The 21,055-nt window shown below is 36.1% G+C and overlaps 1 pseudogene; it reads right to left on the bottom strand.

The window, feature by feature from the left end:
- Positions 1–1,399: 1,399 nt before the first annotated feature.
- LOC149213538 (bax inhibitor 1 pseudogene) lies at positions 1,400–2,012 on the bottom strand (annotated as a pseudogene).
- Between the last annotated feature and the right edge of the window lie 19,043 nt (positions 2,013–21,055).

Below are 21,055 nucleotides of genomic sequence, written 5' to 3'. Positions count from 1 at the left end.
AGTATTCAACAATATATTATAACTTATTCTTATTCTTTAATAAAGTTATGTCACTAATTAAGAGTTAAATTAAAATGCAAAAGGAAACAGTAAAATGCAGAAACAAATGAATAATTAATATCACTTACTTCTAACATGGCCATTTACATTGTGAATAATTATTAATCATAAAGGAAGTTTTGTTTCCTATTATAAATATAAACTTTTTATAATTATGTTTTTTCCAATTAATATCACTTACTTCTAACATGGCTATTTACATTGTGAATAATTATTAATCATAAAAAAAAAATTTGTTTCCTATTATAAATATAAACTTTTTATAATTATGTTTTTTCTCAATATCAGAGAATTTATAATTTTATATTGTTTATTTTTTTAAATGTAAAAATGAATTGAGTGATTTAAAAATCTTTAAAACTTAATAATATAAAAATTTACTTCAATAAAGTGAATTTTTATTTTTATATATATTAACCCTCTTTGTTTCCAAGTGATTCATAATTTTTTCAGTGTGTTTCGTTGTTTTATAACCATTCTTCTTTTATATATATTAACCTTAGTGATTCATAATTTCTCCACGACACCCAACAAATAACATATATTTACCTTAGTGATTCATAATTTCTCCACGACACCCAACAAATAACAGAAATACTCCATTATTATTTTGTTGGAAAATTTGGATAATACAAATCGTATTGTAAAGAATTGTTATTCACTACTCATTTTGTTTATTTTTTTCATTTCAGGTAAATAACACAAATACTCCATTATTATTTTGTTGGAAAATTTGGATAATACAATTTGTTTATTTTTTTCATTTGAGGTAAATAACACAAATACTCCATTATTATTTTGTTGGCAAATTTGGATAATACAAATCGTATTGTAAAGAATTGTTATTCACTACTCATTTTGTTTATTTTTCATTTCACGTATAACCGAAGAAGAGCCTGCGTAGGTCAAAGACGTTGGCACTATTGACCCCAGATGAAACTATTCCTGATGTTCTTGATGATGTCATTATAGGGAAAGAGTTAACTAACTATATATTGGGTATTTAATGCAGAAATATATGTATGCAAATTAGCCCGATAACAGGGAAGCAGACAAATATTATTTAATGTCCAAATTACCCGCTCTTGTGTTATCGCATTAACTTGCACGCATATATTTCTGCATTAGACTGATCAGCTCTTTCCGTAATTACAGAGTGCTTGCTCAGAGTTCCATATAAATCACACTAAACCTCAAATTTGTGTGCAAAAAATGTAAAGATATAGTAAGTACTCCAGGGTTTTATAACTACTGGATGACCTCTCGAACGAGTGACCACTTAATCTGTATGATTCAGTATTTCAGGCTTCGACTACGTTTGCATGTTCCTTCTACATTTTTACGGACGCTCAGACACTAACACTAATATCATTTCATTTTTATTAATGTACGTTCTAGTAGATGCAAATAACTTTAGATTTTTCTCAACTGTGTAAATTGCTGAAGCACCACCAAAGATCGAAGATGCGAGTTGCAGCCACATCAATATACTGATACTTGAGCCCAATAATCCTCCCAGAAATAGGTACTCTCAACTCCTGGTGTGATTGCAGCTGTGGAAAGAAAAGCAAAGGCCAAAGAGGTCCCGACAAATGCACTCACCATTATAGTGCCAAATTTTTTGAAATGAAACAAACTATTTCAACCAGATCCATCCCATTGAATTAAAGAACTTGCATCATTGCTCGAGTAAGTAGGAATGGATAAGAGTCAGATTACAAAACCCGTGCAAGCCCAGTGAGGAGCCCGCCAATATTCAACAAAAGATGTAAATAAACCTCGATAGTTGATGTTACGAGGGCACAACTAAGCTACAAATAAACCCTTTTCAGATGACTCTGCACGACAAGGATGATATTTTTCATGTTCTTCAAAACATTGTAATCCCACGAAGAATGGCTGAAACCCTGGTTAGGAAATCCTCCGCCATAATAAGAATCGTATGAAGCCATTTAAATGCTTGGAATACAATAGAAACAAATCAAATACCTAGAACTCAGAAACCTAAAGAAAGAGCAAGAGAAACGATTGCAAGAACTGTGAATTAGAGATGATTCTTGGTGTTATGAGTGGATACAACCTTTCAATAGATCCACACAATCAATTATGATGAAACAAGAACAATAATTAACAATTATTTTTCTTAATGTTTTCATGTTTATGTTTAATAATAATTAACCGTTTTATTAACCGTTTAATTTGAGGGCAGACCATGAGGGCAGACCATTGTTTAATCGTCTAACAATGAATTTGATGGTGAACAAATCTGATGGTGAACAATGGTGCAGAGTGGCATTTAGGGGAGTTCTTCCCAAAAGGTGATCGACAAGAAATATGGAGGAATTTTACTAAAACTACCTATGATTTTGAAGGTAGAAAATTACCGTCTATTTTATTTATTTACAAGGCATTCATGTGCATTCATGTTGGCATTGGCATTTAGGGGAGTTCTTCCCAAAAGGTGATCAACAAGAAATATGGAGGAATTTTACTAAAACGACCTATGATTTTGAAGGTAGAAAATTACCGTCTATTTTATTTATTTACAAGGCATTCATGTGCATTCATGTTGGCATAAAATCATACGAGGTATTTAACTTCAACACATTTGTAAGGCTAAAGGAAATAGTATTGTAGTAAGATTTCATTGTAACATGTCCTTGCATTTTGTTGATATTTATTTCTTTTAATAGTTGTCAAAGAAGCATTGATTATTGTTATATGCTATTGCATTACAACGTTTCCTTTGCAAAATTGGTGCAATTGCTAATTTATGTTTATTTTAAAAATATATATACACAATATTACTAACAAGGTTATAGATGTAAAGGATATTACCTGGTAATCATGCAAGATAAACATTACCTTTTTACTCTTTGTGTTTTTTGTTTCCCTCAACAAAGGTCACACTTCATCTTCGTTGTATTCTACTTTAACAATATAAATATCATCAAGCTTAGAATGAAAAAAAATGATGTGTTTACAACTAATTTTTATGCTTTAGGTACCTTAGTCTAAACCCTACAACATTATGTATGTCCATAGTATTTTCCATTTTAGTATAAAAGTTTCCATTAATATTATTGTAGAGATCCATTTCCAGTGCAATCAACAAATCTAGAATCCTTAACACCTTAATCCTCTCAAAGAGTAAGCACCTAGGGATTGTGTCAAATAATATGCTAAAGTACACAAAGCAATAGTACACCTTATTAACTCATTACATGTGTCTACCTTTAAAAAAAGAAACTCTTAATTGTAGATGGTTACTAAGAATAAATTTTATATTAGTAATCTGACTAATTTTTAGGAGCACTATAGATAAAGTAAGCATTAGATTACATTTAACTTTTGATAACTAAAATTATCTATACCATTTCCTAGACAAGATAAAATAAAAACTTGCGACCTCATATGTATTCTTGTTATATTTATGCTTATGGATATTGTTCATTGATTATTATCTCTTTGATCGACAAGCCATGAAGAGTGAAACATGTTAATGTTATATTTGAATGTTGATAGTGATAGTATCAACACCAACACATAAATATCAAACTAAAATCTGAATATTAAATTAAAATTAAAATATACGTAATAGTGGGTGAATAAGAGACAACCCTTAGGTTTGATCAAGTAAAATAAAAGGAGACTTATAAGGAAGCCAGAAGAGATCTCGCCACAATAGAATTTGACCCGTCAAGTTTGGCCATACAGCAATCACAAGATATATACTACTTGTTGTTGATATATAACCAATTTACACCAAGATAAGAAAGAGAAGATGTAAGTCCCATCAATATTTTTTGAAGAGTTGTCTAGAACTAATGAAGGATAAATTGAATCTAGATAAGCTACATGGGATGATTGATCGATGTGCATAAGACCATGGATTGCCTACGAGATGTGCATTCAAGTAGAATATGCACAAGAAGAGAACAAGTAGGAAGTTAATACTTAGTGTGTAGATCAGAGCATACGATATGGACCAAATTATTCTAGACCTAGGCTCAAACATTAACATTCTTCTGAAGCATACATTGAAAACGATGGGTAGATTGAAGCTACTTTGGGAACATATCTAGGTAAGAATGTCTAATCAATTAAGAGTCTTTCCTATTGGAAGATCGGTGGGAGTAGAAGTTAATATTGATGGAGTAAAAATCATAATTGATTTTGAGGCGATTAAAATCATAGATAATACTAATGCTTATATTGTATTTCTTTGCATTGAATGGGCCTTTGACAGTCAAGTTATAGTCAACCTTAAGAGAAAAAAACCATCTTCGAATCAGGAGACCTGAAAGTGATAGTGCCATTAGATCTAATGAAGGGATATTGATATATGGAATTGGTTAGAGATGGATTCAGTGTAGAGGACCTCAATAACATTTATAATTTGATTGTGTGCATGGACAATTATGTCCATCCAACTATTGATATAGTGCTAAGATGGAAAAGTGTTAGCTCCTTCACATCAGAATCAAATGAAGCCCTTAAATATTTGGTAGCATGGTTTGCATGAAATATCCACTAGAAGATGGACCTATATCACCCATGTAGTGTCCTAATTGGAACAAAGGTATATGATACTGTGAAGTACAGTGGAATAAAAAATGTATGTGCCTTTGTTGAACAATTTGAGTCAAAGGTACAAGATCATATTAGGTAGTTTTCCTTGGATGTAGCTTTGAAAGCAACATACACATAATGGTGGGTGGTGCTCAAGGAGAAGATAAACAACTAACATGTAGAGCTTTGTTGTGGATAATATTAAGAATAAACAAAAAAAAAATGAAGGAACTGAGCATGCAATCTTAGGGTGTCCAATCACTCATCTAAAGGGGTGTGTTGTAGGATGTACCAAGAAGAGGATGCTAGAAGAGGAATGAGTGCATAGGTTCATAGATACACTAGATATTAACCCTAGGAATTAGTATAAATAATTGGAAGTGCATAGAGGAAGAACAGAGTAAGCAGAGCTGACTCAGAACTTCAAGTGTCATGTTTTCCTCAAATCTAATGATCCATCCATAAACGCAACATTACAGGTTTTTCAAGGAACGTTTTTTACCTTAGAAGGCCCATTTGTGTAGAAATCAATGCCATTATGTCTCGCACACAGACACTCTTAGCCTGTTAGACAAAATGGAATGTAACAACATAATTGAGGAATACTAATAAGAAGATGACACGAGAAATTTGTAGATACTAGAGATAAAATGGGAGCATGAAATAGTGTGGCAACAACTCAAATATGCAAATTTTGCCAAGCTATCAAGACACGGGAAGTAGATATTGGAATTAAAGATAATATGAATATTTCCATTATTAGAGACTATTGGGATGTGGAGATAATAGATAATATTGTTGATTTTCTGCATGAGTCTCAATATTTCTTCCTAACCAATTTCCCAAAGATGAAAGGAATAGTAGGTGACATCTATGAAATGTATAGTTCATTAAAGTTAGATGTAAATCCATTCAGATAGAGACATTATAGGTTGAACCTATTCTACAAGAAGAAATTGTGCAAATAATTGGACAAAATGATGGAAGTAGGGGTTATTAAACCAGTAGAAGAATACGAGTGGGTACGTACAATGGTGATGCACAATAAGGATACAAGAGAAATCAGGATATATGTGGACTTATTTCATTAATGAGAAGCTTATTATCACGATTTTTTTTATATTTTGTAAATTATTGAAAAAATATTTTTTATCTTCCCTGATGGGGTGGTGCATCTGTTATGCAACCAACTCACAAAATAGAAGAAAAGATAGATCAAATACTTGAGAAATTGCCTCATCAAGAGGGAAACCTCCTTTACATCACATAAATGAAAAATTCTTGGATGATACAAATTACAAGACCTCCTTGGTATATATAGGAGTCTAAGGGGTCACAATATAATTAGAGTGTACATAACAATAATAATGTAAGGCAACAACAATATCAATAGTGGGCTTCTATGAGGTACAACAATAGCAATATTAGGTTACACTAATAATAACAATAAGGGGGATATACTAGTATTATAGGGACCTATAGGGGGATACACTAGTATTATAGGGACCTATCATGCCCCTCTCCTTCAAGAAAGTGTTGTCCTAAATGCTTGAGTAGTTCTAGATGCTTATGTATAAAATTCGCATCCTCCCATGTAGAATATTCAATAGGTAAATTCTTGCACTTAATAAGATACTCTAAAATTGATTGATTCTATAGTTTTCTAGTTCTTGTTTCTGTGACTACTTCAAGCTCCAATATGATTTTTAATTTTCAAGTTCTAGAAATAATATTTGAACTAGAAGGTTGCCATCGATAACCTTCTTTAAGCATGAAAGATGGAAAACTAGTTGTACTCGGAAAGATGCAAGAAGCTCCAATTCATATGCCACAGTACCAGTATTTTGCAACACTTTATAAGGACCATAATACTTGGATGATAATCTATTATCCTTCTTAGCTTGCTTGAGGGACATTTGTTTGTATGGCTGTAGCCTTAAAAGTACCTAATCGGCTACATCAAAACTTCTTTCACTACGATGTTGATAGTTTTGTTGTTTCATTTGATTTTGCACCAGAGTGAGGTTAACCTTTAAGAGTTGGAGAATTTGTTGTTGATACTTGATGTGATATTCCATTGCTTGAACCTTATAATTTTATCTTAAATATTATGTGATGGATAATGGATAATATCCATAAAGTGCCATAAATGGGGTCATTTTTGCTGCAGTATGGAAGGAAATGTTATACAACCATTCAACCAGAGGGAACCTCTTGACCCATCATGTTTGTTTATCAAATAAAAAGAAATGAAATATCCTTCCAAACATTTGTTCACTATCCCAGTTTTCCCGTCGAATTGAGGATGATAAGATGAGTTATGAGCTAATTGAGTACCAAGATAATAAAAAATTTCCATCAAAAAATTTCCAATGAAAATGAGATCTCTATCACTTACAATAGTATTTGGGTTTCCATGTAGCTTTTCAATTGTTTCCACAAATGAGTAGCAACTGTAATAGATTTAAGAGGATGAAATAATGCACAAAAGTGTGCATACTTGGTATGTTTGTCAACTACCACCATGATGAAACTCTTGCCTTCAGACTTGGGAAAACCTATGATAAAATCCATTGGGACCTCCTGCCAACATTGACTTGGAATTTCTAAAGGTTGTAGCAAACCCAAGGTCTTAATTGTCTCAAATTTATTGTGTTAGAAAACCAAACATTTTGCCACGACCTTTAGAATCTTAGATTTAAGGTCATCACAAAAAAAATCATTCCTTACCCTATGGTAAGTTTTCAAAAATATTGAGTGCCCTCGTAAAGGGGAGGTGTGCAATTCCAAAATAATCTTTTGTTTGAGTTGGGAATTATTACAGAGAAATAAGTTATCTTTGTACCCCATTGAATCATTTTTCCAAATAAATGTATTAGCTGTATTTGGATCTTGATGCAACTTTTGGGTGAGTATCGACACCTCTTCATCCTTTTTCAAGTCATTCCTTGCTTCAGTTATCCAATCAAGTTGGATAATAGAAATGACATAGAGAGATTCTTCTGCATCCTCAAACTTTCTTCAGAGTACATCTGCAACAAAAATTTTCTTCCTTTTTTTGTAGAAGATTTCAAAGTCATAATTCGACATCTTTGTGACCCATTTTTTCTACTCTTCTGAAGATAATCTTTTTTCCAAAAAGTATTTAAGACTATCATGATATGGTTTTACCTTGAAGTGTCTTCCCATTAGGTAAGGTCACCACTGCTTTAGTGCATGTAGCATTGCCAACATTTCCTTCTCATAAATAGGTTTGTGTAAATACTTTACCTTGATTGGATGACTTTCAAAAGCAATGGGTCTTCCTTATTACATTAAAATAGACCAATTCAATTTCTCAAGGCGTCACATTCCATAATAAAGGTTTTTGTGAAGTCTAGTGTATCTAAGACCAATGCTTGGCACATTTCCTATTTTAGATGTTCAAAGCCCTTAGTTGATTCTGTAATCCAAGAAAATACATCTATCTTTAGCAATGTTGTTAGAGGCATTTCTATTATCCCATAATTCTTAACAAACATGTGATAATACCCTTTTAACCCAAGAAATCGTCGAAGATGCTTTAGGGTTGTATGAATTTTCCATTCCTTAATGACTTTAATTTTGTTAGGGTCTACCTTAACACCCTCATGAGATGCAATATGACCCAAATATTCCACCTCATGTACTCCAAAGAAAGTTTTTGAGGTTTTTGCATATAATTTTTTCTCCTCCAATAGTTTGATCACCCTGTCAACATGTTGAACGTGATCCTTCCAAGACTTCTTGTAGATAAATATATCATCCAAAAATACTAGCACACATTTTATAATGAAGAGTTTGAAAATGGAATTCATCAAACCTTGAAATATGAAAGGTGCATTAGTAAGGAAAAAATACATGACCAAAAAATTATAATGACCTTCATGAGTTCGGAATGTTGTTTTCGGAATGTCTTCAGTCTTCATTCTAATTTGATGTTATCCTAAATGAAGATCTAGCGTAGTGAAGTAAATTTCTCCATCCAATTTCTCCAATAATTCATCAAGGAATGGGAAATCTATCTTTAATAGTGAGCTTGTCGAGCTTCCTATAATCCAGACACATACGCCATGATCCATCCTTCTTATGCACCAATACTATTGGAGTGAAGAAAAAAATTTGACTAGGTTGAATTATAACTGCCTTTAGGATTTCTGCAACCATACATTCAATTTTTCTCTTTTTGGCATAGGGATATCTATAAGGCCTATTGTTTGGAGGAACATTCATGGAATCAAGTGAATAGGATGATCATGATCATGAATAGGTGGGAGACCATTGAGAGTCTAAAATACCTTGGAATGATTGTCCAAGACTTTTTGAAGACTGAATAGATGATTTTGACCTTTGAATCTCTAGTGAGCATAACTTTGCAATTACGCCCCATTCATTAGGGGAATTTTGAGGTCTAAAATGGGCCTCCTAGGAAAAATGTACAACCAAAATAAACTTCATAAGAACTTATGAGGATCATCATTGGGTAAAATATGTGGACCTTAATATGGCTCCAAGATTATTAAAATCAACTCTTCCCATAATTATTTACATGTTTTAATTATATTTTGCTTAATGAGATGAGTAAAAGTAAGATGTTATGTCTAGTGTTCTAATGTGCATTGTTTGCAGGTTTTTTGGAAAAAATTACGACTAATTAAGGTGAAGGAACTCGAATGGGACAAGAAGAAGAGATTGTAGGAGATGGATGTCCCTCATTAAATCCTCAGTCACTCTAGATCCCTTAATCAAATCACACCAGCTTAGAGTTGCAGGAATCCGAGTCATGAGGATCATTGGCAGCCAAGCCAGTGATAGTTAAGAACCAATTAAACTTAAGATTGGGATCCAAGCCTCCCTAGATTTAAGGAAGTTGTTGGAAACTTCAGTTTTATAAATAAAGAGATCTAGAGCCTCATTAGGATTCAGATTTCTTATGCAAAATAGCTAAGCACTTTCGAGTTGAAGGATTGTGACCAAACATTGTTATGTATTTTTTTATATGTTAATGAAAATGAGCATCCCCTTGATCCAACACTGAGTTGATTCAAAGGGATAAAGCTCTTGGGTTAGGGCCCAACCCTAGTAGTAAAGATTCCTCTTACTGTACTTGTATGCTTAGGTTATTTCATAGATTACTTGTTAAATTGATTTTGGCATTGTTACATTGCAAGTATTGGTGAGGTTGATTAGTTTGCTTCCATTTGTGCATAGCTTTAACAATAGCATTAGAGAGATAAGGAAATATCCATAAAATGCTTATAACAGGTGGATATTACTTCATTCCACCCTTCAGGGACCATGGTTTGAGGAAAAAATCCCATTCATCCCAAAAAGACAAAATTCTGGTTCCTTATGAAATTTAGGGTTTTTCTGCTAATTAGGTCAGCATATTTCAATTTTAGAAGATAGGTTGAAATTGTCATTTCTGATATATTAGGTCTTGTATTAGATTTCATGTTGCTTTCATAATGGGTTTCAAGCATTTCCATGCATGAACTTGGCAAATAAATGATGCAAATTATGTTTTCCTTATGTTGTTGTAAACCCCTCTTGTTTTGAAATGATTTATGGATAAATTCAAACAATGATGTGTATGTTGCAGGAGTTTCAATATTGTAGGAAGATCTCATACCATCAGCCTCAGCCAAACCATACCTACCCATGATCGCCAAAGGCCACTAAGTTCTCAATCTGAGTTATCATTTCATAAGGACAACTTGCCATGCTTGTTGAGAAAATCCAACCATCACAAAGCTCTAGTTTGAGTTTTGAGTCAGTTCCAACCACTTTCTTGCCTTATTCTTTCCATAATTGCCCTTCCCTAAGTTCCATACCACTATCCAAATCATTCCTTATGCTTTCAACCTGTTCCTGTAGGAAAACAGGGGATCCTGTAGGTGAACTAGGACATCTTGTAGACATCTATAGGAAGACCTATAGTGGCCTGTTTTGAGCCTGATTTGTCAGAAATGCATCATGAAAGCTAGGAGAAGACCCCTAATTTCCTCCCAAGCCATTTGACCCATCACACCCATCTCTCTCCACACCTATCCCACCTGCCATGCAATGAAGAAGGATTAGCATTCATGTTTTCACAAAAAGACAAAAAGAAAAAGGTTGTTATTCTTATTCATGTGCATAGTAGTTAAGTGTTTTATTATATCAGATTTCATGCTTAGGTTAGTTAGGATTTCACATCTGTTAAATCAGAATTCTTCTGAAGCAAGGTATCTTAACAAATAGGTAGATGATTTATTTGTTTTAGGCATCTATTTTAGTCCTTCATTATTGTGGTAGGTAGCATTTCAATCCTCTCAATTACGGTAAAATTCTCCTTTCTCAATTGGTAATCAAAATTATTCTAAATCAGTAGAAGGTTGGTTTAAGAAACCCTACAGGTCTATCACCCATCTCAGCAGTGACAAAGAGTGGACCCATTACATCTAGTTGTGTATACAACACTGTCACCTCCAAGTTTGTACAAACCCCGGGTTGATAAAGTAATGTTGGTAGCCCTAGGAGTTGCAACATTCTTGTTGTAATACTGGTGCTGATCAATTTTTGGCGTCGTTGCTGAGGAGGTGTCTAAGTAGATGTGATTCCTTCTTTATTTCTTCCATTTCTTATCTCTTTCATTCTGTTATTAGTTTCATTTTTGCAAAGTAGTTGTAAGTTGGTTTGCTTTCCTTTCCCTTCTGCAAGTGATTTCTTTCAGAAGTTAGTTTCAATTCAGTTTGGCTTTTCAATTCTGCCATTAGCCTTAAAGATTGAAAAACAAAACAAAACACTTCTTTCATGCCTCGTAGGAATAGGGATAACTTAGGAAAATTTCTACCAAATACCCCCACCACTTCAAGTGGCCAACCTTCCCTCTTCTTCGGTGGCTGTGAATTAGAGGACCCCTTAGGTGAGCAACCAGATATTTTTGAAGAGCCTATAGGGGAAGAAGAAGAAGAACCCATTCTAACTGACATAATGGATGAAAATAGAAATGAAAGGGAAGATAGAGAGACAATTGAGGGTGCTTTTTCCATCAAAAAAACCAATGAGGATGCCAAGATGAAAAACATAATCCCCTCTGCTCTTTCTCACTTCCATGGCCTGACCTCAGAACATCCAGATACTTTCTTGTTTGAATTTGTTGTCATATGCAGAACTTATGATTACACTATTGGTGATCAGAAGTTGAAATTATTCCCATCCACTCTCAAGGATGCAGCTTTATGCTGGTTCATGGGTTTACCTACGGATAGTATCACCGCCTGGGATCAGATGCAGCAAGATTTCAACAACAAGTATAGGGACTACTGCAGGTCCAAAGGCAACAAAGAGGAAATTTTGAGAATGACCTTGGGGCATGATGAATCCTTAGAGGATTATGAGGGAAGATTCCAGATCAGCTATAAAAGGGCTAGGTGCACACTTGATCCTAAGTCACTTAAGTTATTCCTACTCAGGGGGATCTAGGAAGATCTCCTGGATATCCTAAACCTGCTATCAGGAGGGGACATCTACTAGCTACCCTATGAGGATATCAACACCATTTTTAAGAACCATTCTAGGGAAGCTAGAAAAAGGGGCACAGTTAGTCAAATATTGGCCAGCTCGTCCTCTTCCAACACATCTATAAAAAGTGAAATTGGAAACATGTTGGAAGATTTTAAGAGTGAAATGTCGCGAAACCTTTCCCTGCAGATGGACATTATGCAATAAAGAGAAAGAAAGAGGAAGCAAAGAGAGCATTAGCCATGTTCTATCCTAGATGCACAAGGAGGCTGCCTAGGAATGAATGTCCATTAAGCCTTATAGAAATTTAATCAGTCTGTGAGGAAAACCACTCCACATACAAGTGCCCTTCTCTACCTAGACTTAAAGTTGTGTATTAGGGAATTGAAGGGGTGTCTAAATAACTCTGCTACATAAATCAAAGGAGGCATCATGGGCCTCAACCATACCAACATGGAATGCAAGGGTCATCCTATGCATATTAAAACCATAATGAAAACACATCCATTTCCTATTGGGCCCCCTTGCTCATCCCTCTTGGTCTACACCTTCTCCTTGGTATTTTGCACCTCAGTACCATTCCTAGCTGACCAACTAGCCATTTCAGCCATATACTCCTCCACAACCTCAGTGGAATGCACCACCCTAGGGGTGGAGCCCCCATCCAACAATGCTACAGCTTTATTGACTCCACCTCCATCTCAACCACATATTTTACACCCTACTCCACCTAAACAACCTCAGATGCCTACCCAATCAAACCCAAACCTGAACAATAGACAGACACAACAAGTCTACAGTGGAGAGACATCCTACCCTGCTTATGCTCTGGAAATTTAGGAAATAAACCTTAGGTCTAGGATATTTCTCTGGGAAAACCAACCTCCATCTCCACCTAGGGATAGTGAGGAAGAAAGAGAGGAAAGTATCCATAGATTGAATCCACTACCCTTTCTTGAAAGGTTAACTCATCTAGTCCAACATGCCCCAGAAGAGAATGAACTTCTAGGTGAATTGAAAAATCTATTTGTCAAAATCCACCTTCTCCAAGCAATTAAGGAAGCACCTATTTAAAACAAGCTGATTAAAGAGAAGTGTTTCAAACCTCCAGAGAGGTGAAAAATAGACACCCCTACCATTCATGTCATTGGAAAACTGTCTGACTTAATGTTGGGGTAGGTAATTTTCCCAAAGTATTTAGACCCTGGAAGCCTTGTAGTAGATGCACACATTGATGGTCCAACCATTGTCCCACATAACTTGATTGGTCTTGGGGCTCTCATTAATGTAATGACTAAGGACACCATGCTCAAGCTGAATCTCCAGGGTTCATTAAGAAAGACCACGACAGTATTTCAGCTTGTAGACCGATCCACAGAAGCCCCTCACAGGATTTTTGAGGATGTGATGGTCCCCATTGACTCTTGGGAGTACCCTACAGACTTCTTAGTTCTCTAGCCTAAGACCAAATTTAATGGTTATCCTCTCATACTCGGGAGGCCTTGGTTAGCCACTGTTCATGCCTACATCAGCTGCAGGACTGGACACATGACTATCAAAAATGGGCATCTATCCAAGCAGTTGGCCGTGTACCTTCTCGCTCAACTATCTTTAGAACATTACTTAACTTTATGGCTAGAAGAGGACGAAGAACATGAAGTCTTCTCTGCCCAACTCTATACCCTAGAAACTACCATATGAGGAGGAAAACCTAATGAAGATGATTTGATTGAACACATATTCCAAAATCCAAAATCCAACTCCCAACACCATGTCTCTGGAGGAATTAGTGACGGAAACCAAGAACAACCATTAGATTGATCTATGCTTAGCTGATTCAAACCCTACTCGTGTCAAGACAGCAGAATTCGGCCCTAAAAGAACACTGAAAATCAACCCCCTTCTCTCTCTCTACACCAACAAGAAGAGTTATGTAATATGCTAAGAGAGCATTTGGATGCCTTTGCTTGGAATTACAAATAAATGAAGGGAGTGCACCCCTCGGTGTGTACTCACCAAATTTACATCAAAGAAGGTTGAAAACTAGTCCGAAAACCCCAAAGGAGAATGAATCCAACTCTCAAAAATATAGTCAAAGAAGAGTTGAAAAAGTCGTTGGATGAAAGATTCATTTATCCTATCTCGGACAATGAGTGGGTGTGTCCTTTGGTTTTGGTTCCAAAGAAAAATGGAAAGTGGAGGATTTGTGTTGATTAGAGAGAGTTAAAAAAACCAACAAAGAATGATAACTTTCCTCTACCTTTTATTGACCAAGTATTAGATGGCTTGGCAAGGAAATTTTTTTTCTCTTTCTTAGATGGGTTTAGCGGGTACAATCAAATCTAGATTAGCCCAGAGGACCAAGATAAAACCACATTCACCTATCCTTATGGTACTTTCACTTATAGGGTCCTTCCTTTTGGTTTGTGCAATGCCCCTGCCACTTTCCAGAGGGAGTTCCTGAGTATCTTTGTAGAGCTAGTCCATGATGCAATAGAAATTTATATGGATGACTTTATGCCCTATGGGTGTGATTTCCAGGAGGCACACTCTAACCTGGGTAAGGTGTTGAATAAATGCATTGAAATGAACTTATCCCTTAGTCCTGAAAAATGTAAGTTCATGATGACTGTAGGGACTATTCTAGGTCACTCAATATCATAGGAAGGATTGTAGGTAGACCCAAATAAGATAACCACCATCAAAAGGGTCCCAAATCCATAAAAACATATGGATGTCACAAGTTTTTTAGGCTTATCCAGATATTATAGGAGATTTATAAAATATTTTAGCAAGTTAACTTCTCCTTTATTAGGGTTATTGGCCAAATACTCAAATTTTTTATGGTTAGAAAGTTGTCGGGAAGCCTTGGACACCCTAAATGACAAGTTAACTATTGCACCTATTCTCTAAGGCCCAAATTGGGCTCTTCCTTTTCATATCCATGTAGATGCCTCTCACAAGGCCATAGGAGCAACTCTAGGCCAGATAGATGACAAGCTACCTTATGTCATTTAGTTCATCAGTAAGAATATGTTGAAAGTCGATCTAAACTACATAGTGTCTGAAAAAGAGCTCCTAGTTATTGTGCATTCATTGAATAAATTTAAGCATTACATTACTGGTTACTAAACATTTGTACATACCAACCATGCTACAATTAAATACTTGATGAATAAACCAGATGTAAATGCTCGGATTATTAGATGGTTACTTTTATTGCAAGAATTTGATTTACCTATTATTGATAAGCCTAGCAAGGAGAATGTTAGATATCATTTTTTTTTATTCAACTGTGTTAAGTAAGACATTCAACTATGACCATTTCCATGAGAGGTAGTCATAACTCACTAATTTCTCACGATTTTTGAATAGTTCACTTAGAACTCATTGCATTGGGTGATGCCCACAAAGGTGAAGAAGTGGCGTTGAAACTAGTGAAATGAATCACATAGCGTCAATCATCACTTCCGAGACTTGCACTCGGTAACCAGGACTTCCAGGGAGGTCACCCATCCCAGATTGCCTCTAGCTCAAGCAGGCTTAATTGTGAAGTTTCCCCGACAATCAAGCCCACTTAGCTTGCTACCCCATTTGCAAAACCTTAGCAAGTATTGTGCCTCAAGAACCATTCAAGTAGAGTTCCTTTTACTCTTTTTAATTTAAGTATTAAGGGTTTTTCGCAGTGCATTATATTAGATATAATTTTTGGGATTAAAATGCATTAAGTAAGTTATTCAACTATGACCATTTCCATGAGAGGTAGTCATAACCCACTAATTTCTCATGATTTTTAAATAGTTCACTTAGCACTCATTGCATCGAGTGATGCTCACAAGGGTGAAGAAATGGGATTGAAATTATTGAAATGAATCACATACTGTGAACCATCACTTCCTGGGCTTGCACCCAACAATCAAGACTTCCTTGGAGGTCACCCATCCAAGATCACCTTTGGCTCAAGCACGCTTAACTGTGGAGTTTTCCCCACAATCAAGCCCACTTAGCTTGCTACCCCATTTGCAAAACCTTAGCAAGTGTTGTGCCTCATGAACCATTCAAGTAGAGTTCCCTTTACTCTTTTGAATTTAAGTATTAAGGGGTTTTTGCATTACGTTATGTTAGATATCATTTTTTGGATTCAACTATGTTAAGTAAGTCATTCAACTATGACCATTTCCATGAGAGGTAGTCGTAACTAATTAAGTTCTCATGATTTTTGAATAGTTCATTTAGCACTCATTGCATCGTGTGATGCTCACAAGGGTGAGTAAGTGGGATTGAAACTAGTGAAATGAATCACATAGTGTCAATCATTACTTACGGGGCTTACACCCGATAACGAGGACTTCTTGGGAGGTCACCCATCCCATATCAACTCTGGCTCAAACACGCTTAACTGTGGAGTTTTCCCCACAATCAAGCCCATTTAGCTTGCTATCCCAATTGCAAAACGTTAGGAAGTATTGTGCCTCATCAACCATTCAGTAGAGTTCTCTTCACTCTTTTGAATTTAAATATTAAGGGCTTTTCGCAGTGCATTATATTAGATATTATTTTTGTGATTCAACTGCGTTAAGTAAGTCATTCAACTATGACCATTTCCATGAGAGGTAGTCGTAACTAACTAATATCTCATGATTTTTGAATAGTTCACTTAGCATTCATTGCATTGGGTGATAGTCACAGGGGTGAAGAACTGGGATTGCAACTAGTGAAATGAATCACATAGTGTCAATCATCACTTCCAGGGCTTGCACCTGGTAACCAAGACTTCACGGGAGGTCGCCCATCCCAGATCGGCTCTGGCTCAAGCGCACTTAACTACTTAAATACTTAAATTGAAAAGAGTAAAGGGAACTCTACTTGAATGGTCCATGAGGCACAATACTTTCTAAGGTTTTGCAAATGGGGTAGCAAGCTAAGTGGGTCTGATTGTGGGGAAAACTCCATAGTTAAGAACACTTGAGCCAGAGGCGATCTGGAATGGGTATCCTCCCGGGAAGTCTCGGTTACTGGGTCCAAGCCCCGGAAGTGATGATTGAAGCTATGTGATTCATTTTACTATTTTTAATCCCACCTCTTCACCCCTATGAGCATCCCCCGATGTAATGAGTGCTAAGTGAACTATTCAAAAATCATGAGAAATTGTTGACTTATGACTACCTCTGATGGAAATGGTCATAGTTGAATGACTTACCTAACATACTTGAATCCAAAAAATGATATCTAATATAATGCACTATGAAAACCCCTTAATACTTAAATTCAAAATAGTAAAAGGAACTCTACTTGAATGGTTCATGAAGCACAATACTTGCTACGGTTTTGCAAATGGGGTGGCAAGCTAAGTGGGCTTGATTGTGGGGAAATATTCACAGTTAAGTGCGCTTGAGCCAGAGGCGATTTGGAATGGGTGACCTCTCAGGAAGTCCTCGTTACCTGGTGTAAGCCCTGTAAGTGATGATTGACGCTATGTGAGGATCAACCGGTTCAATGAATCCTATGTGAACTATTCAATAATCATGGAAAATTAGATAGTTACGACTACCTCTCCTGGAAATGGTCATAGTTGAATGACTTACTTAACGCAGTTGAATCCCAAAAATGATATATAATATAATGCATTGCGAAATCCCCTTAATACTTAAATTCAAAAGAGTAAATGGAACTCTACTCAAATCATTCATGATGCACAATACTTGCTAAAGTTTTGCAAATAGGATAGCAAGCTAAGTGGGCTTGATTGTGGCAAAAACTACACAATTAAGCGTGCTTGAGCCAGAGGCGATCTGGAAAGGGTGACCTCCCGGGAAGTCCTCATTACCGGGTGCAAGCCTCGGAAGTGATGATTGAAGCTATGTGATTAATTTCACTATTTTCAATTCCACTTCTTCACCCCTGTGAGCATCACCCGATGCAATGAGTGCTAAGTGAACTATTCAAAAATCATGAGAACATATTGAGTTACGACTTGCTCTCATGGAAATGGTCATAGTTGAATGACTTACCTAATATAGTTGAATCCAAAAAATGATATCTAATATAATGCACTATGAAAACCCCTTAATACTTGAATTCAAAACAGTAAAGGGAACTGTACTTCAATGGTTCATGAAGCATAATAATTGCTAAGGTTTTGAAAATGGGGTGGCAAGCTAAGTGAGATTGATTGTGGGGAAATATCTACAATTAATTGTGCTTGAGCCAGAGGCGATCTGGAATGGTTGAGCTCCTGGGAAGTCCTTATTACCAGGTGCAAGCCCCGAAAGTGATGATTGACGCTATGTGAGGATCACCTAATGCAATGACTCCTAAGTGAACTATTCAGTAATCATTAAATGTTAGTCAATTACGACTACCTCTCATGTAAATAGTCATATTTGAATGACTTACTTAATACAGTTGAATCCAAAAAATGATATCTAATATAATGCACTATGAAAATCCCTTAAAACTTAAATTCAAAAGAGTGAAGTGAAGTCTACTTGAATGGTTCATGAAGCACAATACTTGCTAAGGTAGTGCAAATGGGTTACGAAGATAAGTAGGCCTGATATTTGGGAAAGCTTCACTGTTAAGCGTGCTTAAGCCATAGGTGATCTGGGATGGGTGACCTCCCAAGAGGTCATGGTTACCAGGCACAAGCCCTAGAAGTGATGATTGATGCTATGTGATTCATTTCACTAGTTTCAATCCCACTTCTTCACCCCTACGAGCATCATCCTCTGAAATAAGTGCTAAGGGAACTATTCAAAAATCATGAGAAATTAGTTAGTTACGACTACCTCTCATGGAAATGGTCATATTTGAATGACATACGTAACACTGTTGAATTCCAAAAATGATATCCAATATAAGGCACCATGAAAATCTGTTAATACTTAAATTCAAAAGAGTAAAGGGAAGTCTACTTGAATGGTTCATGAGGCATAATACTTGCTAAGGTTTTGCAAATGGGAAATCAAGCTAAGTGGGCTTAATTGTGGGGAAAATTCCACAGTTAAGCACGGTACATCCAAGTCGATCTGGTATGAGTGACCTCCTGGGAAGTCCCCATTACCACGTGCGAGCCCCGGAAGTGAAGATTGACACTATGTGATTCATTCCACTAATTGCAATCCCACTTCTTCACCCCTATGAGCATGACCCGATGCAATGAGTGCTAAGTCAACTAAAAAATCATGAGAAGTTAGTCAATTACGACTACCTCTTATGGAAATGGTCATAGTTGAATGACTTACTTAACCTAGTTGAATCCCAAAAATGATATCTAATATAATGTACTACGAAAACTCGTTAATACTTAAATTCAAAAGAGTAAATGGAACTCTACTTGAATGGTTTATGAGGTACAATACTTGCTAAGACTTTGCAAATGGGGTAGCAAGCTAAGTGGGCTTGATTGTGGGTAAAACTCCATAGTTAAGCATGCCTGAGCTAGAGACGATCTCAGATCGGTGACCTCTCAAGGAGTTTTGGTTACCGGGTACAAGCCCTAGATGTGATGATTGATGCTATGTGATTCATTTCACTAGTTTGAATCCCACTTCTTCACCCCCGTGAGCATCACCCGGTGCAATGAGCGCTAAGTGAACTATTCAAAACTCATGAGAAATTAGTTATTTACGACTACCTCTCATGGAAATGGTCATAGTTGAATCCCAAAAATGATATCTGATATAATCCACTGTGAAAACCCCTTAATAATTAAATTCAAAAGAGTAAAGGGAACTGTACTTGAATGGTTCATGAGGCACAATATCTGCTAAAATTTTTCAAATGGGGTAGCAAGCTAGGTGGGCTTGATTGTGGGGAAAACTCCACAGTTAAGTGCTCCTGGGCTAGACAAGACCTGGGATGGGTGATCTCCCTGGAAGACCTGCTTATCGGGTGTAAGCCCTGGATGTGATGATTGACACTATGTGATTCATTTCACTAGTTCTACCCCTCTTCTTCACCCTTCTGAGCATCACCCAATGCAACGAGAGCTAAGTGAGCTATTCCAAAATCATGAGAAATTAGTCAGTTACAACTACCTCTCATTAAAAATGGTCATATTTGAATGATTTACTTAATGCAATTGAATCCCAAAAATGATTTCTAATATAAAGCATCGTGAAAACCCCTTAATACTTAAATTCAAAAGAGTAAAGGGAACTCCACTTGAATGGTTCATGAGGCACATTATTTTCTAAGGTTTTACAAATGGGGTAGAAAGCTAAACGGGCCTGATTGTGGGGAAAAATCCACAGTTAAGCACATTTGAGCCAAAGGCAATCTGGAATGGGTGACCTCCTATAAAGTCCTGGTTACTAGGTGCAAGCCTCAGAAGTGATAATTGACACTATGTGATTCATTTCACTAGTTCCAATCCCACTTCTTCACCTCTGTGAGCATCAATCGATGCAATGAGTGCCAAGTGAACTATTCAAAAATCATGAGAAATTAGTCAGTTACGACTACCTCTCATGGAAATGGTCATAGTTGAATGACTTACTTAACATAGTTGAATCCCAAAAATGGTATCTAATATAATCCACTGTGAAAACCCCTTAATACTTAAATTCAAAAGAGTAAAGGGAGCTCTACTTGAATGGTTCATGAGGCACAATATCTGCTAAGATTTTTCAAATGGGATAGCAAGTTAAGTGGTCATGATTGTGGTGAAAACCCCTGAATACTTAAACTGAAAAGAGTAAAGGGAACTCTACTTGAATGGTCCATGAGGCACAATACTTTTTAAGGTTTTTAAAATGGGGTGGCAAGCTAAGTCGGCGTGATTGTGGGGAAAACTCCAAAGATATGCACGCTTGGGCCAAAGGCAATCTAGGATGGGTAACTTCCCGGGAAGTCCTCGTTACCGGGTGGGAGCCATGGAATTGATGATTGAAGCTAT

The sequence above is a fragment of the Pinus tabuliformis genome, chromosome 1_1 (assembly GCF_031772625.1).
Source record: "Pinus tabuliformis cultivar Carrire ecotype Pingquan chromosome 1_1, CPIR1, whole genome shotgun sequence".
NCBI classification, from domain to species: domain Eukaryota; kingdom Viridiplantae; phylum Streptophyta; class Pinopsida; order Pinales; family Pinaceae; genus Pinus; species Pinus tabuliformis.
Note: the sequence above shows the minus strand (reverse complement) of the source record. Positions and strands in the feature narration are given on the sequence as shown.